Source organism: Monodelphis domestica, chromosome 8, assembly GCF_027887165.1.
Source record: "Monodelphis domestica isolate mMonDom1 chromosome 8, mMonDom1.pri, whole genome shotgun sequence".
Classification (NCBI taxonomy): domain Eukaryota; kingdom Metazoa; phylum Chordata; class Mammalia; order Didelphimorphia; family Didelphidae; genus Monodelphis; species Monodelphis domestica.
Genome location: NC_077234.1, coordinates 86,895,357 through 86,911,717, shown reverse-complemented (window position 1 = coordinate 86,911,717; position 16,361 = coordinate 86,895,357).

Genomic DNA, 16,361 nt, shown 5'->3' with positions numbered 1-16,361 from the left:
CAAGCTATGGCCACTGGCAAATCTCACCCCAGACAGGGGCATGGGCTTCCTTTGCCCCAATCTTCCTCTTAAAGAGGAATTTGCTACCAAGCACCACAGCGTGGTGTGGATGGGGCAGCAATACCTGTTAAAAAGACTGTCAGTTCACAGTCAACAGTAGTTCTTGACACTTAATGCTATTTTTCAATCCTAATTACAGGATATTTGGCCCATTCTCCTTAGTTTCCTCCGCCCTGAATTCATTCTGCTTAATCTTAGCCTTGATATTAACTCACCTTCTAATCCACTGCAATGGATCACTCCTTACCTTGTGGAAGGACTTGAATACAAGACAGCCCAGTTTGTCATTTATCCAAGAGACCAGAGCAAGCTACTAGGAAGATATACAGTCTCTTCTCATTCAAGGGCAGGGGTGGGGGTGGAACTCAAGTAATTCACTTAAAACAAGTTTATATAGTTTGAAATTCATAAAAAGAAAATAACTGGCATGCAATAAAGAATTTAGGGTTACTCTAGGATCCTTTTGGCAAAGACTCATCCCAAAAAGACTCCTCCCTAACTTGACCTCTAATTGTGAATCTGGGGGCCCTCACGAGTAGCCTGGCCAAGTTCACAAGCACCTCTGGGGGCAATGGGAGCCTGGTTCCCTTTCCTTGGTCCTCAGCCAGGGAGCCAAGCATTGTCATGACTGAAGGGTCCGAAGTCACTGCTCCTGCTTGGACCAATGCCACACCTCAGAATGATGCACAGAAAAAATAATCCTAACAGCAGTGCACGTCTATGCTCATCTTTACATATAGAGCAGATAATCTACCCCCAATTACTGAGCAGTATAATTTTACCACAAGAGTAGGACCTGATTTTACAAGGGAGCCCTCCTTCCTTAGTGCCTTCCCTATCAGATTACCTTCAATTACTGCATATATAGGCATAGTATAGAGTATATACTTATTCTACATATTTTATATGACATTTATGTTACATATAGTTTATACATTTATTTATATATCACACATTTTATATGTATACATTTATTTCTATAATTATATGTATTATACATTTTTATATTTATACATATTACATTTATTATATATTATACATTTTACATTATATACATATACATTTATTTCTATAATCATACATATATTTATTATATATTTTTCTATAATTATGCATATTACATTTATTATATATTTATTTCCATAATAATAATATTTTATATTATACATTTGTTTACATAATTATATGTATTTTATATTTATTATACATTTATTTCTATATTTATTATACATATTTTATATCAAATATTTATTATACATATGTTATACATCTATTATACATTTTTTATATTAATTTACATATTTATAATATTCATCGTATATGTAAATGTGAATCTATATGGGTGTGTGTATAATGTACCACATATAGATATCCCATATAATCACACATATATATTATGTGTATATATGTCTTGTAATTACATAATTGATTACATGTTGAATCCCCCATGACAATGCATGCTCCTTGAAGACAGAGACTGGTTTTTTGCCCTTCTCTGGAGCCCCAACACTTAGCACAGGGCTTGATATATAATAGTAAGACTTAATAAATGCCTACTGAGAGGCAGCTAGCTGATTTGGTGGTTGAAGAGCCAGGCTTGGAGATGGGAGGGACTGGGTTCAAATTTGGCCTCAGGGACCATCCCTTGAAACTCCCACACACAGACACAGTTGCCTAGCCCTTACTGCTCATCTGCTTTGGAACTAATCCATTTTAAGATAGGGGGAAGGATTTTTAAAAAATTATAATAAATGCTTTCTTAAGTTCCCGATTCATACCCTAGTAGTAGGTTAATGGCTTAGAAAATACTTAGGTATTTTATTAATTTTATATTTATTATATATGTATTATAACATAAAATTTATATTATATATTTCTTATAAATTGTATTAATAAGAGAAAGGTTAGATCAGGGATATTGTCTCAGTGATCTTAAAAAACAAAAGTTAAGCTGCTTCAAGGCCTAGCTTCCCACCCACTTCCCTGAGGAAGGGGTGAGGTGGGGTGAAAGGGAATTAATCAGAAGAGAGGGCACCTGGGTAAGAAGCTAGCGAAGCCTTGGCTAAAATGAAAACGCTGTTAGTTCAGCCAGGCTAATGCATTAAAACAAGAGGCCCTATGGGAAAGAGAGTGCAAGAAAATGGAATAGTCATGACTAAAAATAAATTACACTGTAATTTAAGAAAAAAATTTTCGTCGTTAGAGTTGTGACCATTATTAAAAATGTGTGCAGTGTTGAAGAAAATCCAGAGCATGTAAATGCAGATTTTGACATTTTCTATTCAAGATACAGGCAGCCTTGAGTAGGTTCCACTGCATATTAAATTATAATCTATGTAGACAGCAATTTTGAAAGGTATCCAGGCAAGTAAGTTGTACTTTTGGCTGAAGCCAGACAGGTAGATGAAATTTTGATGACTTAATTCCCCCAACTGTGAAGGCATAAACAGACAAGTGAGTGCCTGTTGGAGTTGGAAAGAGACAGAAAACACATTAAGTACTGTTCAAGTGAAGGTCCACAATTTCAGTGAGTTATCCTGCTCCCCTGGCTAATGATTGGCCAACGTGCCTCAGCTCGGCGCCATTCAGCATCCTTATCACCTGGGAGCTGAAGGAGCTCTTGGGATGCTGTCCAGGATGCGTCCTCCTCCGCCTCCCCGGAGCAGCTGCGCTTCTTTGACTCCCAGAGCTGTCTGGTTCAGTTTAAGGGCCGTGGCTGCTCCACAATGTGCTTCTCTGGAAGACAGAGAGAGGGACAGCTGGGTAGCACAATGGACAGAGCACCAAGCCTGGAGCTGGGAAGTCCTGGGCTCATATCTGCCTTCATACACTTCCTAGCAGGGTAACCCTGGGCAAGTCACTTATCCCCAGTTGCCTGCCCCTGACCACTCTTCTGTCTTAGAGTGGATATTTATCCATTGCATATTACTAGTACCCATTCCAAGACAGCAGGTCAGGCTTCTTAAAATTAAATTAAATTAAAAACGCTGAGGGAGCGCAGTTCTCAAATCCTGGACATAGGTCCCCTGACCATGGGCGCTGAGAAATGGGCTGGGCCTTTCTACCCTTCTAATCAAGGCCTGGAGAATTCCTCACCCCATCCCATTTTAGTCCCAGTTTCCTCTGGGGCATTTCCCAGGACCCCAAGGTCACATCACCGTGACAGCCTTTCCTTGACTCGCCTCTCTCCACCTCCATCACAGGACAGCTCCCAGGTGCCCAGAGCATCCTTCCGGTGCCTCCATGACAACTCACGCTTCCTGATTTCTACCCCAGGGTAGGAATGTGTGTGGTGTTAGCCGAGGGACCTAGAGGGCCAGGCTTCTACAGGCCTCCCCCCTCGGAAGCCCATCTATGAGCGGTCACATTTCTTTGGGGTTCAGCATTGTGGCACTGCCTTTGAATGGGTAGATTCCTCTCACCCCTGCCAGGTGTGAAATCGGGGCCTTTGGAAACCACTGCCCAGGCCAGCCATCCAGGAGGCCTTTCAATTTCCGCTTGCCCTGACCTTCTACTGACCCGGGTGGTCAGACTGTGCCTGGCCTGAGGCTCTGCCTCTCCATGGTGATTTTGCAGCCAGGCTTCAAAAGAGATCAGGGGCAGGATCCCGCTTTCTTTCAAAGGCTGGGGAGCCTAACTGAGCAACTGGAGGCAACCCAGTCATGAGAATGGCTGCCAATTGTAAAGCATTCCCACAATTCCCATCCTCTCAATAATCCTGAGGGCAGGCATTAAGGAGGAATTCCTAAAATTCCTCATTTTGCAGATGGGGAAACTGAGGCTCAAGGAGGAATTCCTAAAAGTCCTCATTTTGCAGATGGGGAAATTGAGGCTCAAGGAGGAATTCCTAAAAGTCCTCATTTTGCAAATGGGGAAACTGAGGCTCAAGGAAGAATTCCTAAAAGTCCTCATTTTGCAGATGGGGAAACTGAGGCTCAGGGAGGTTAAATGGTTTGTACAAAGTCATGCACCTAATTAGTAAACTAGGTAGAAATTTAATCCAAACTTTACTGAATCTCAGTCCAAATGTATTGTGCCATACTGCTTCTTAGTAGTGAGGGGATCCTTTTTTTTTTTTTAACTCATACCTTCTGTCTTAGAATCAATCCCAGATATTGGTCCCAAGGCAAAAGAGCAGTAAGGGCTAGGCATTTGGGATTGGGGTTAAGTGACTTACCCAAGATCACGTTAGGAAGCATAATGCAGAGATTCTCAACCCGAGGACCATGGACTCATTTTTTAAAAAATAGTTTTAATATATTTTAAATTTGAATTTTGAAATTTGAAACTATATTTCAGTAAAACTGGATTTCTTTGTTTTCCTATTTATAGTATACATTCTAAAACATGACTCTGAAAAGGAATCGAGAGGTTCACCGGACAACCCGAGGAGTCCATGTCACAAACTAGGCTAAGAACCGCTGCAATAGTGGAAAGACAAATGTACATAGATACAGACAGACAGAGACATAGGTCTGTATTTGCACATGTAAATCTATACCCATAGTCTAGTAAGCAAAGACTTCTTGTTGCAAAATGACTGATAGGAAGCATACAACACAGAATCACAGGAGAGCCTGGGTCAAGGTTCCCAGGGGGTGGTGAGGTCCCAACTGAAACCAGACTTCGGTGGGAAGTTTGGAGGTAGCTGGTATCTCCAAAAAGGGCCAGGAAACTTGGAGAAAAGAATAGCTACACAGATTTGAAAAGTATAAACGTGCAACTATATCAATGTTTATATGTGCATAGTATAGATGTGCATACCTATGTGTGGAGGTGTATATATGTAAAGCAGAGTAAAAGCCATTCTATTTGGCACTATGTGTTTATTGCTGTTCAGTTGCATTTGACACTTTGTGATCCAGTCAATAATGTCCATGGAGTTTTCTTGGCAAAGATATTGGGATGGCTTGCCATTTCTTTCTCCAATGGATTAAGGCAAATAGAGATTAAGTGACTTGCCCAGGATCACACAGCTAGTGTCCAAGACTGGATTTGAATTTAGGTCTTCCTGATTCCAAGCCTAGCACTCGAACCACTGTGCCATCTATGTGTCTGTGCATGCACAAATGCATATAATATTTTCATCTATATTTAATATTTACTTATACATATTATATATAATATTTACTATCCATGAGCATATTATTTCCTCCACCAGAATATAAATTTTAAAGTCTGTGTTGTCTTTGAATCCCTAGCACCTAAAATAATGCCTAGCACATAGTAGCCATTCAACTGAACTGAATTTCCTGATTGCCTTGGCCATTCTGGGCTTGTTCAACCACATTCACCATCAAACAAACTCTATATAAGGGAGGGAAGTAAATGTCTGTTTTCCTTGATCTTTTTGATCTTCAGATTGCACTGAAAACACTATGTAGACTAGATCTTTAATCTGTTTCGTGACCTGGAATTTGGAAATGTGGCTCAAAAGCCTAACTGGAATACTGGCTCAGTTTTGAACCAAGTCAAGGCTCTGCCTATCCTATCTTTGCCTCTCAAATCTCCCCACTCTGTAATAAGGATAATGACACCTTCCCTAGCTGCCTCTCGGTGATACTGTCACTTAATAAGGTAATGTTTATGAGCTGTGAGTTTCTTGGAGAAAAGGGCCATATAAATACCATGTGCCATTATTATTGATGATCCCAACAGCTGCCCTCTAGGCACCACCTTCTCCTTCCCCAACACACAGACATTCTTTCCCTGTGGGAAATAAAGATCAAGAAGAACAGGTTGTCATGAAGGAGCTGGAGGGATGCCCTGAGCATCTCTGAGCCTTTCCATTAGGCAGTGAGTTTCTTAAGAGTTGTTCCTGGTTTTTGCCTTTCTGTGTATCCCTGCAGTGTAAAGAGTTGCCCTCTTGTCTTAACTTCCAAATAGCAGGAGTACAATTGAGAAAGTAGAAGAAAGAAGAATGGTCACCATTTTGAAGTTGCCTTTGGTTCTAGGGAATGCCCCATAAGGAGAAGGTGGAGTCAGAATGTGGGGAAATGGCCAGCTGAGGTTTAAAGAATTTTCCATAGCATGGTCCCTAGTTCCCCATGTCCCTATATACAATTTTTGCTACATGCCCCCCCAAAAGGTACATAACTAGCCCTCTTGCCAGTTACAAATATTCCCCCAAAAGTGTGACTTTAAGAGGCATTTGCCAACTTTTCTTGCTATAAGCAGACAGGTTGAATTTTTCCAAAGAAGGCAAAGGAATTCATTTTTCTCTTGAAGCCACAAAGGAAACCTGACTGAACAAAAGAACCAAGCCTGATATTTCCCATGGCCAACAGGAATCATTAAGAATTCAATTCAAAAATTCAATTTAATTCAACTAATGTTTATTAAATGTTTACTATGTACTAACCACTTGAGACACTAAGGCAATATCAAATAGTCTCCACACTCAAGGAGCTTACATTCTGGAAGGGAGAGGAGGGATTATACAATATGTACACAGTACATGGGAAGTACATGGTAATTTGAGGAGGTTGGAGAGAATGAGAATAACAAGAATCAGGAAAGGCTTTACAAAGGAGACAATGGCAATGGCCTAAGTGAGAAATGAGAACATCAACCAGAGTAGTGGCTTTGTGAGTGGAGAGAAGGGGGAAGAAAAACAAAAGACAAAGATATGGAGAAAAAAGTTGTGAAGAAAGAACAGATAAAACTTGGTGGCTGGTTAATGAGAAGGGGCAAGTAAAGGAGAAGGAAGAGCCAAGTTGGACCATTACGCATAAACCTGGGTGCTGGTAAGGACGCTGGTGTCCACAAAAATAATAAACAAGTTTAAGAAAGAGAGGATTGAAGACAAGTGGGGGAGGAAAATGATGAGGTCCATTTTGGACATGTTGAAATTGAAATACTGGTGGAAGAACCTTTTGGAAACGTCTAACAAGAAAAACGTGAATTTGCTAGAGAAGTAAAGCTCGATCTGTCAACTTAGGAGCCAGCTACATACTAAAAATCATTAAAACAGTAACAACAAATGAGATCACCAAGAGAGACAACCTTTGACGGTTCCATTATTCAGTGGTAAAGTTATGAAAGAAGAAAGTTGGAGAACTTCCTGGTCAACTATCCAAATAATTGGTCTTTCCCATTGGCCTTGGGTTTTTGAACCAAAATTCTGATTTGTGTTTAGGGATGAGGATTTCTAAGAATCTTAAGGACTTCAGGAAAGTTTTGTTACTTCCCATTAAGCTCATTTCTGATCCCAAACAATGATAAATCCCCTGAAGGAGCATGAGCTCTTCAAACAACAATATTCAGAGGCTCTAGGCAAAAAATGTGGGCAGTGAAATTTGTTTTGATCCACACTTCCAATTTTCTGTTTTTCTCTCACTCCCCATCACTATACTCCTGACTCCTGCTCACCTCTTGGATTCTTTTCACACACACACACAATCTGCTTCTTCAAAAGGATCTGAGAAACTCCACAGTAAACTGTGGATAGCCAATGATGTTTATAGGGATGCCCTTCTCAAGGAAAGTGTAAGCCAATGAAATGAGTTCCAGGAATCATCAGTGACCGGAGAAGATTTTTATGGGAGAAACGTCCTTCCTGATGCCTTTGAAACTCTAGAGTCACTTTTCTGGATAACAGTGGACTGGAGGGAAAAGATCATTAGATTTCCATTCAGAGAACTAGGATTTGAAACCTGATTTTTCCACTTACCATCTATGTGACCACATTGTGCCTTGGTTTCTTTCTATGGAAAATGAGGGGATATAGACCTCTAAGATCCCTCTCCATTCTCAACCCAGTCCTCCAATTCTGCCTGTTTTCTTACATGTCCCTATTACAGGCATATTAAAGAAAGGATGTCAGTAATAGCATAGAGAGTTCAGGAAAAATATGTGATGTCCATACAAAGTACAGAACTAAGGCTAAGACAATTAGTTAGGTAGCACAGAATTAAAGAGCCCTGCACCCAGAGTCAGAAAGATGTGAGTTCCAATCCTGCCTCAGACACTTAAAGCTTTGTGATCCTGGGCAAGTCACTTAGCAGCATCTCTGAGCCTCAGTTTTCTCATGTCAAAATGAGGGAATTGGAATTGATGGCCTCTAAGTTTCTTTCCAGTCTTAAATCTGCCATCCCATACTTACATGTAACTCTTCCTGAGAAGCTCCTGACCTATCCTCTAGTATGTAATCTTTGAATAAGGATAAAAAAAGTCTGAATGCATTAAAGCTTCAAGAAGAAGACAAAGAAAACAATAACAATCACAATGTAAAAGGAAAAGGAAACAGTTAAAGTAGAATGACCAAGAAGCTTGAACCTGGAAGAGAATTAAGAAAATGAACCTCCTGCCTTCTCTGCAAATTTAAGGAGTTGATGGATTTGCCTTGGAGACAGTTAGTTCAGAACCTGGAGTCAGGAAGACTCCAAGAGTTCAATTCTATTCTCAGATACTTACTTTCTGGGTGACTCTGGGCAAGTCATTTTGCTTCTACCTGCCTCAGTTTCCTACCTGTAAAAATGGGGATAATCACAGCACCTACCTCCCAAAGTACTGTGATAATAAAATCAGATAATATTTGTAAAATATTTTGTAAACTTTAAAGCACAGTATTTGCTGAATCTCTCTCTCACTCTCTCTCTCTCTCTCTCTCTCTCTCTGTCTCTCTCTCTCTCTCTCTCTCTCTCTCTCTCTCTCTCTCTCTCTCTCTCTCTCTCTCTCTCTCTCTCTCTCTCTCCCTCTCCCCCTCATTATTACTGTTTCAAAGGATACCTCACTGGAGAGGAGATAGGGAGGTATATATTCAGAAATAAAAGTGACATCAAAGCAAAAGACATAAATAATTCATTTTTAAGGAGTCAAAAAGAGGAAGGGATCTTGGTTAGCTTTAGCATGCCTCCTTTCCATGCTTATAATAACTTATATTTCAAGAGCTCCTTAACTCTGAGGTAAGGAATAGGGACATCAAGTTATAGTGGAAAGAGTACTAAATTTAAGAGTCAGATGGTATGAATGTGATTTCCACCTCTGCCATTTACTATATGCATGACCTTTTACAAGTCTTTAATCTCCTTGGGCCTCAGTTTCTTCATCATTAAAATGAGGTGATTAAACTAAATGACCTCTGATTTCCCTTCCAGCTCTAAATCCATGATCTCAAATTATTATGCCCATTTTTCAGATGAGGAAACAAACCAAGAGATATAAAGTGAATCGTCTATGAGAGCACAGTTAGTATGAAAGGATTCCAGCTTAGGTCTTATCCCATCTCTGAAGATAACCAGTAGAATCCTTGTCCTCTTGGCTTGTGCAGTTCTATTTGCATGGCTAATGAGGGGCAAATTCTTTCTCCCACAGTCAGCCATATTTGAATTAGGAAGAGACCCGAGGGGATGGCATTGACTTTCAGGCTAGGCTGCCCTATATCCTGAGTCAGAGGCTATTGAAAGAAGGATTCCTTAGCCAGAAAAATGCATCCCACCAAACCGCTTATTTTTTTTCTTTCAGAAAGGGAGCCAGTCCTAATTTGAGATATGAAAATGTTCCGCGAGCTTGCTCCTAATTGTTTTCTTTCCTTGTTACATTATCTGTGAGTATACAGATTACAGGGCTGGTTTGTTAAACACAGACACATCTGCTGACAAGAAACCAGGTAGGGATAGATGTGAAGAATAGAAACGCAGCACCTATTTTCCAGAATAATATCTGCCTCTAAAGAGCTATAACTTCATGTAAAATCGGCTTCATCCTCTGAACAACAAAATAAGATATGCAAGCCGACTCCTCAGAAAACTGGCTCATGAATTCAGGATGCAATGAGCACAATGATATGATGAAGATTACTTGGACTAAACCAAAATGTTTTGTGAGAAAACAAAGTGTTTTGCAAGTAGAAATGACATATTTTCATGTCCCCTATTCTATCAAGCAGCTTTTTCTTTTAATTCTAGAATCCTGGGGGTAGTAGCAAAGGCTGCCACAAAAATACATTAGGTAAAAAGTAAATTTACAATTGACTGTGTTCCTCTCCAAATCGGTAGCCCTATCAGGGAGAAACCTCTTGTCAGCTAAACCTTGCCAACGAAGCTGTCTTCAAGGGAAAGTCCTTTTTATGCCATTTCTCTTTTGATAATTTTTTTTCCAGGCACTACACACTGCCACCTCACATGTACCATTCATTCTAAGGAACATCCCAAAGTTGAGAAACAGGATTCTGGGTCTTTAAGAATATTCCTCCTTTCAAAACTAGGCTGGGGAGGAGATTCAGAATGGAAGGGAAAGTTTTTCTCCAGCCCACTTGGCAAGTCCTGAAGCTGCAATTCATTCATCTGAAAAATTCTTGCAGCTCTCTCAAGACCCACTTGGAGAGCCTTCTGTGTGGCCTCTTGTGTGGTTTTAAAGTTAACCAACATTCAAGCCCAGTAGGTGGAAAGGACTGCTTTGTATCCTAGACAACAGAGTTTAATCCTTAAGATTCAGTTTGTAGTTAGCATACTGACTGCCCCCCACAACCAAATGCATACACCTTTTTACTTGAAGTTTTCTACAAGAGCGAGAGAGAAATCAAATGGCCAGACATCTTTGATACCTAAGTTTCGATGAATTCCTTCATTTCATGGGTGTAGTTGTTCCCTCCATCAGTGGAATTCAGGTCTTCATATTCTTTTTGATTCTTCATCTTTTTCTTCGGTGAGTCTCTGTGAGGATATATTCAGCACGCCCAGGGATTTTTCATGGCCTTTTTAACATTTCAGGGATGCCAATGCAGCCCTCAGTCAATCCGTCAGTTCTCTCTCAGTCTCAATACATGACCAACCTAATGTATGTGTCTTCCATAATGACTTGGCCGAGCAACACCTTACTTACATGGTTATGTATACTAATTACAAAATCACAGGATTTTAGAGCTAGAAAGAACCTTAGCATCCATGTGATCCAGCTAATATCAACTATAGTACATCTACCAAATGGTCATCTAGCATCTGCTTGAAGACTTCCAATGAATGGAAACCTACCACTTCTTAAGCATCCCATTCCACTTCGGGACAAGCTATGGCTGAGAAAGGTTCAACCCAAAGATGCCTCTTTGTAGTTTCTACCTACTGTTGTTGATTTTGTCCTCTGAGGCCAACTAGAACAAATCAGATCCCTCTTTTACATGATGACCCTTCAAGAACTTGAAGACAAGGTTCACATCCCCTGCTCTAGTCTTTTTTTCTTCATAGAAAATGGGTCCATTTAGTTCCTTCTGGTGATATTCATGCCACAGACCCAAGATATTAGATACTGAGATACCCTGTGCTCTAGCTTTCCTGCACTCAAACTGCAGTGTTTGTGAATGACTGTGCCCAAGAGCCGATATGTCATTACTATTATCATTGGCATTGCCATTTCATTCTTCTCACCTTTCTTGAAGAGGTTCTTATAGAAAGAGTTCTAGGACAAATCAATACCCTACTATTATATCTATATCTCTTTGTATATATACTGTTCTATATGCATTTTATACACAGTGTCTTATACATTTATATGTAGTCATATAAATTATATATAGAGTGTTTAATCAAACTCTACATAGGCGGTGGTTAAAATAACTGCTTTTTGTAGTCAAATAAAATGACTAGGATATAAACTTACCCTTTGTAGGCGAACTGAAAGCATCCTTGTGACACTGTCTAATAGCAGATGAGAAAACAGAGCTGTGCTCTACCTCATCTAATTCCTGCTTTGGATTTCATCTGCTAAAACTCTATATTTACTCTGAAAGCTTTTTATTCTGTATAGATTGGAAATTAAGAGTATTTGGCAAAGCAAAATCAATTTAAAATGTACTTGAAGGGATTTTTAATGGTTCAATAGGCATCTAGGCAATCATGGGCAATAGTTAGACCTGTGATAATCATCTGATTTCAATACAGATTATTGACTGATTCCTGCAGAATGTTTTAAGATCTGTATTTTTGGTATAGACAGTTCAGTGGTGCAGTGTATAGAGCAAAGAATCTAAAGTTAGGAAGACCTGAGTTCGACACTAGCTGTGTGACCCTGGGAAAGTCACTTAACCTGGGTTGTCTCAGTTAATTCATTTGTAAAATGAGCTGGAGAAAGAAATGGCAAATCACCCTAACATCTTTGCCATAAAAATCCCAAATGAGGTCACAAAGAGTCAGACAAGACTGAATCACAATAATTTTTGGTATGGAAATTTGTCAAGTTTATGTCCCAGTAGGGAGTCAAAGGGATGATATAAGCATCTTCAAAGCTGGAAATATTCGTAGTAATATATATATATACATATATATATATATACACTTATAACAATTTTAATATATGATAATTTATTATACAATAATAAGTTTATGTATATGTTTATATGTCATTGGGGTCATAGAGGGAGTAAATAAGATGGAGGACCTTGGGAGTAACTTTTGTTTCAGTTTATCATCTTAAAAGAAGAAAGGAAAGGGAAAGAATGGCTATAGAAGGGAAGAAAAAGGGAAGATTCATGGAGGGTGGAGGTAGGGACTGAAGTCCACATAAATGTAGGGAGAGCTAGGTGGCAGTCACTTGAATCTCACTTTCATCGGAACTGTCAAGAGATGGTAGAACATAACCATACACACATGCACACACAAGCACCCAAAATGTTTAGTGTAGGGATACATTCAATTCCATGGAGAAAGGGAAAATTGGGAATGAAAGGGAGAGTTTAGCTAGGGAGAGATTAGTCATAAGCAAGACAAGAGGGGAGATCAAGAAGAACTTTAAAATGAAAGCAAGAGAAGGTTAAAAACCTATAATTGCAATCTAGGTGATGGGAAGTAAAGACAGGGCAGGCAGTGAAAGCTGTTTGCTTTGAACACTAGAAGGAAGCAAGGAAGGAAGGAAATAAATATTTATTAAGCACCTACTACTGTGCCAGACAGTGGACTAAGTGTTTTACAAATATTATTTCATTTGATCCTCATGACAACCCTGGAACGTAGGTGCTATTAATACCCCTTTTTTATGGTTGAAGAAACTGAGGCAGACAAAGGTGAAATGAGTTACTTAGGGTCTCTCAGCTGATATGTGTCTGAGACTGGATTTAAACTTAGGTCTTCCTGACTCTATGCCACTTAGCTGCCTTCATCGTGCTCAGCACTCTCTTTTTCCACATCCCTCCTCTTCTATAAAGAGGGAGAATAGGATGGATGTTTTTGCACAAGCAAGTCTAATGAGGTTCAGATTAGAAAGGAAAAAGTTAATTATGAAAAAAGTTTGCAGCCAGTTTTCCTGATAAAACCTCATTTCCATGATAAGGAACGGATTCAAATTTGTAAAAATAAGAACCAACTGATAAATGGTTAAAGGATATGAACAGACAATTCTCAAAGGAAGAAATCCAAATTATTTATAACTCGATAAAAAAAATGCTCTGAATCACTAATGACTGGGGAAGCACACCTCTGAGATTCTATTTCCATACCCATCAGATTGGCAAAGGTGACAAAAATGAAAAAGGGTAAATGTTGGAGATGCTGTGGGAAAACAGGTACATTGATGAACTTACTGTTGGTGGAGCTATGAATTCATTTAATCATTCTGGAGAACAATTTGGTTCTATGCCCCAAATGTTACTTATCTGTGCATTCCACAGCAAACCCATTATTAAACTTATAGACCAAGGAAATCAAAGAAATAGGTTAAGATAATATAAGTAAAATAAAATATTTTCAACAACTCTTTTTATGGTGACAAGAACTGGAAACATCAGGAGTGCCCACCAATTGGGTAATGGCTGAACAAATTATAGCATATAAATGTAATGGAATACTCTTGCAGTGTAGGAAATGAAGAAAGAGATGGTTCCAGAGAAATCTGAGAAAACTTGCATGGACTGATATAGAGTGAAAAGAACAGAACCAGTTGTACAACTTGTACTATAACATCAATATTGCAAAAACTAATTTTGAAAGACTTAAGAATTCAAAAATCAATTGTGATTTTAGAGGACTGAAAAGGAAGTCTCCTTTTTAGAGAGACTAATATAGTAACTAATACGTAGAATGAGACACATTTTTTGATATGATCGATATGGAAACATACTTTGATTTGCATGTTTTTACTAGAGCTTTGTTTTTCCTTTCTTTCCTTTCCAGTGAAGAGGAAGTGGTAATGGGAGATAATAAATGCTTGAAAACTAAAAAAAAAGAAAGTTTAGCTTAAAAATAAAATAACAGCTCTTCTGTCATTTTTTATGACATTGACCTGATCCTGAATTGCCATCATCCTTCTATTTCCATTAACAAATCTGAAGGACTCATTCATTTGTTTGAAGTTTCTTTGTCAATGTGTAGTTGGCAGAATTCATGTGGATGTTACCCATGGAGGACTTTTTATTTCCATTTTGGATCCTATCTGTCCATGAATCCATCCAAAGGTAAACCAGTTTTTTATTATCTTCAACAAATCAAATGACATGTTCCTATTATTAGCCCTTGCGATGGCATAGTGAAGTGACATATGCTTGTTCCAAAAGCATTTCTGAAGGTTTTTGACCTATTTATCATTTGCTCTGAGAATATCTATTAATCTTCTTTCTCTTTTTTGCAAGGAAGTGTTAATCTCCTTATAGCTGCCTTACAGCACTAAGTCCCATGTTTCATTGGTGGTGTATAGGTTTTTGTTAGGATATTTCACAAATCTGTTTTGGTCCATTTTATAGTTCCAAAAGTGAACATTAAGACTTATTATGGCGTAGATATAAATTGCTTCAAATGTGTTCTTCCCACTGTGTTTTGAATTCAGGTTGTCAGTAAGTCTCAACATTCTGTTATAGCCTTCTCTTTGATACCCACCTTCCAACATATATATATATATACAACCTGGAAAAGCCCAAGGTATATTTGTAGACATTGCCTTCAATAAGTTCTTGACATTCAGTAACCTTCAATATCTTCAGTCCTAATGATATTTTGGTATCACTAGGAAAAGATCCTATTGAAATGAAGGAACTATTAAGAGTGTTTTTTACTGGATCCATTTAGCTTGATGTCAATCATATAAATCAAGGAATTAATCACATGTTTAGTTCAACTCTTTAATTTGGAAGCCAGAATTGGTTCTATTTAAAAGAGGTGCCAGTAAAGTGAAGGCTAAAATGGGCCATAATAGCTTAAAATGTTCCATATAAATTGTTCTTGCTAGTTCAATATGATCTTCCAGAGGGACATCAAATTCTCACTATAGTTGGATCTATTGGGTCTATTTCATATATTCGCAGCAAATGAAAAAGTCATGAGAGTGAAACTGAGTCAAAGGCATTGTGATCATCCATGAAGTTGACATAGATATTATGCCATTTTGAGGTAGTTCAATAATATGAAATAAGTAATAAATTGACTTTTGCATGTCTGCAATTTTTGCCACAATTCTTTGCTCCTCTGCCAATGTATAGTCTGTAAGTGTTTACAGATTTTGCTTTTAGGGGTACAAGGTGTGAATGCTTTGTATAAAGCACATAAACATGTAATTGGCCTATATTGGAGAGATCACTCATGTTCTCATCTTTTGGGAGTGGAGACGTGATACCTTCTGGTAAGAAATATAGGATCAGACTTACATCTGAGAGGAAGCTGGTAAAATGCTTTCCTTGTATTCATGCACCATTATGAAGTGTTTAAGCCAATAATTATGACTCTTATCCGGCTCACTGCTTTCTAGTTTTGCAGAGTCTAGAGTTACAATCACCTCCATTGATGTTCTGTCATTCATTACTGTAATGGTACCTAAGCTGTCTGTTTCTCATTTGATCCAACTAGCATTTTCCTAACCCTGGGCTTCTTGTAACCAAATAAACTACCAGAAATTTTCCATACCCTTCTCCTTTAATTCTCCCGTTTCTGACTTCTTTACTTCTTGCACCTGTGTAGTAAAGTTTTTGGATGGTGTTGATTTATTTATTTTGTTCTTTGTGCTGCTTAACTATTAGATTTTAGTTTTCAATGATTGATTAGGGGAATATGAAATTTTCAATATACTTTTTATCTTCTGAATCTCATTTCTCATCTTCCATTTTTGTTGCCTTTAGCAGTACAGTGTTCAAATTTTCTAATACAGGAACCAGCTAGATAGTGATGGAATCTTCCAATACCTTTCCACAGATCTTCACTATCATGGTAACATTACGTGCCTGTCCACTTTTCCTCCTATGATTCTTATCATGGCAATAGCCATCGTCTATATTACTGTTTGCAGATTCTGAAAAGTTTTTACACTTTCTGTCAAATTCTACTGAGGAATGAACTTATTCATGATGCTTACAGCAAATGATAATTTTTTAAAATTACTCTGATTTGACT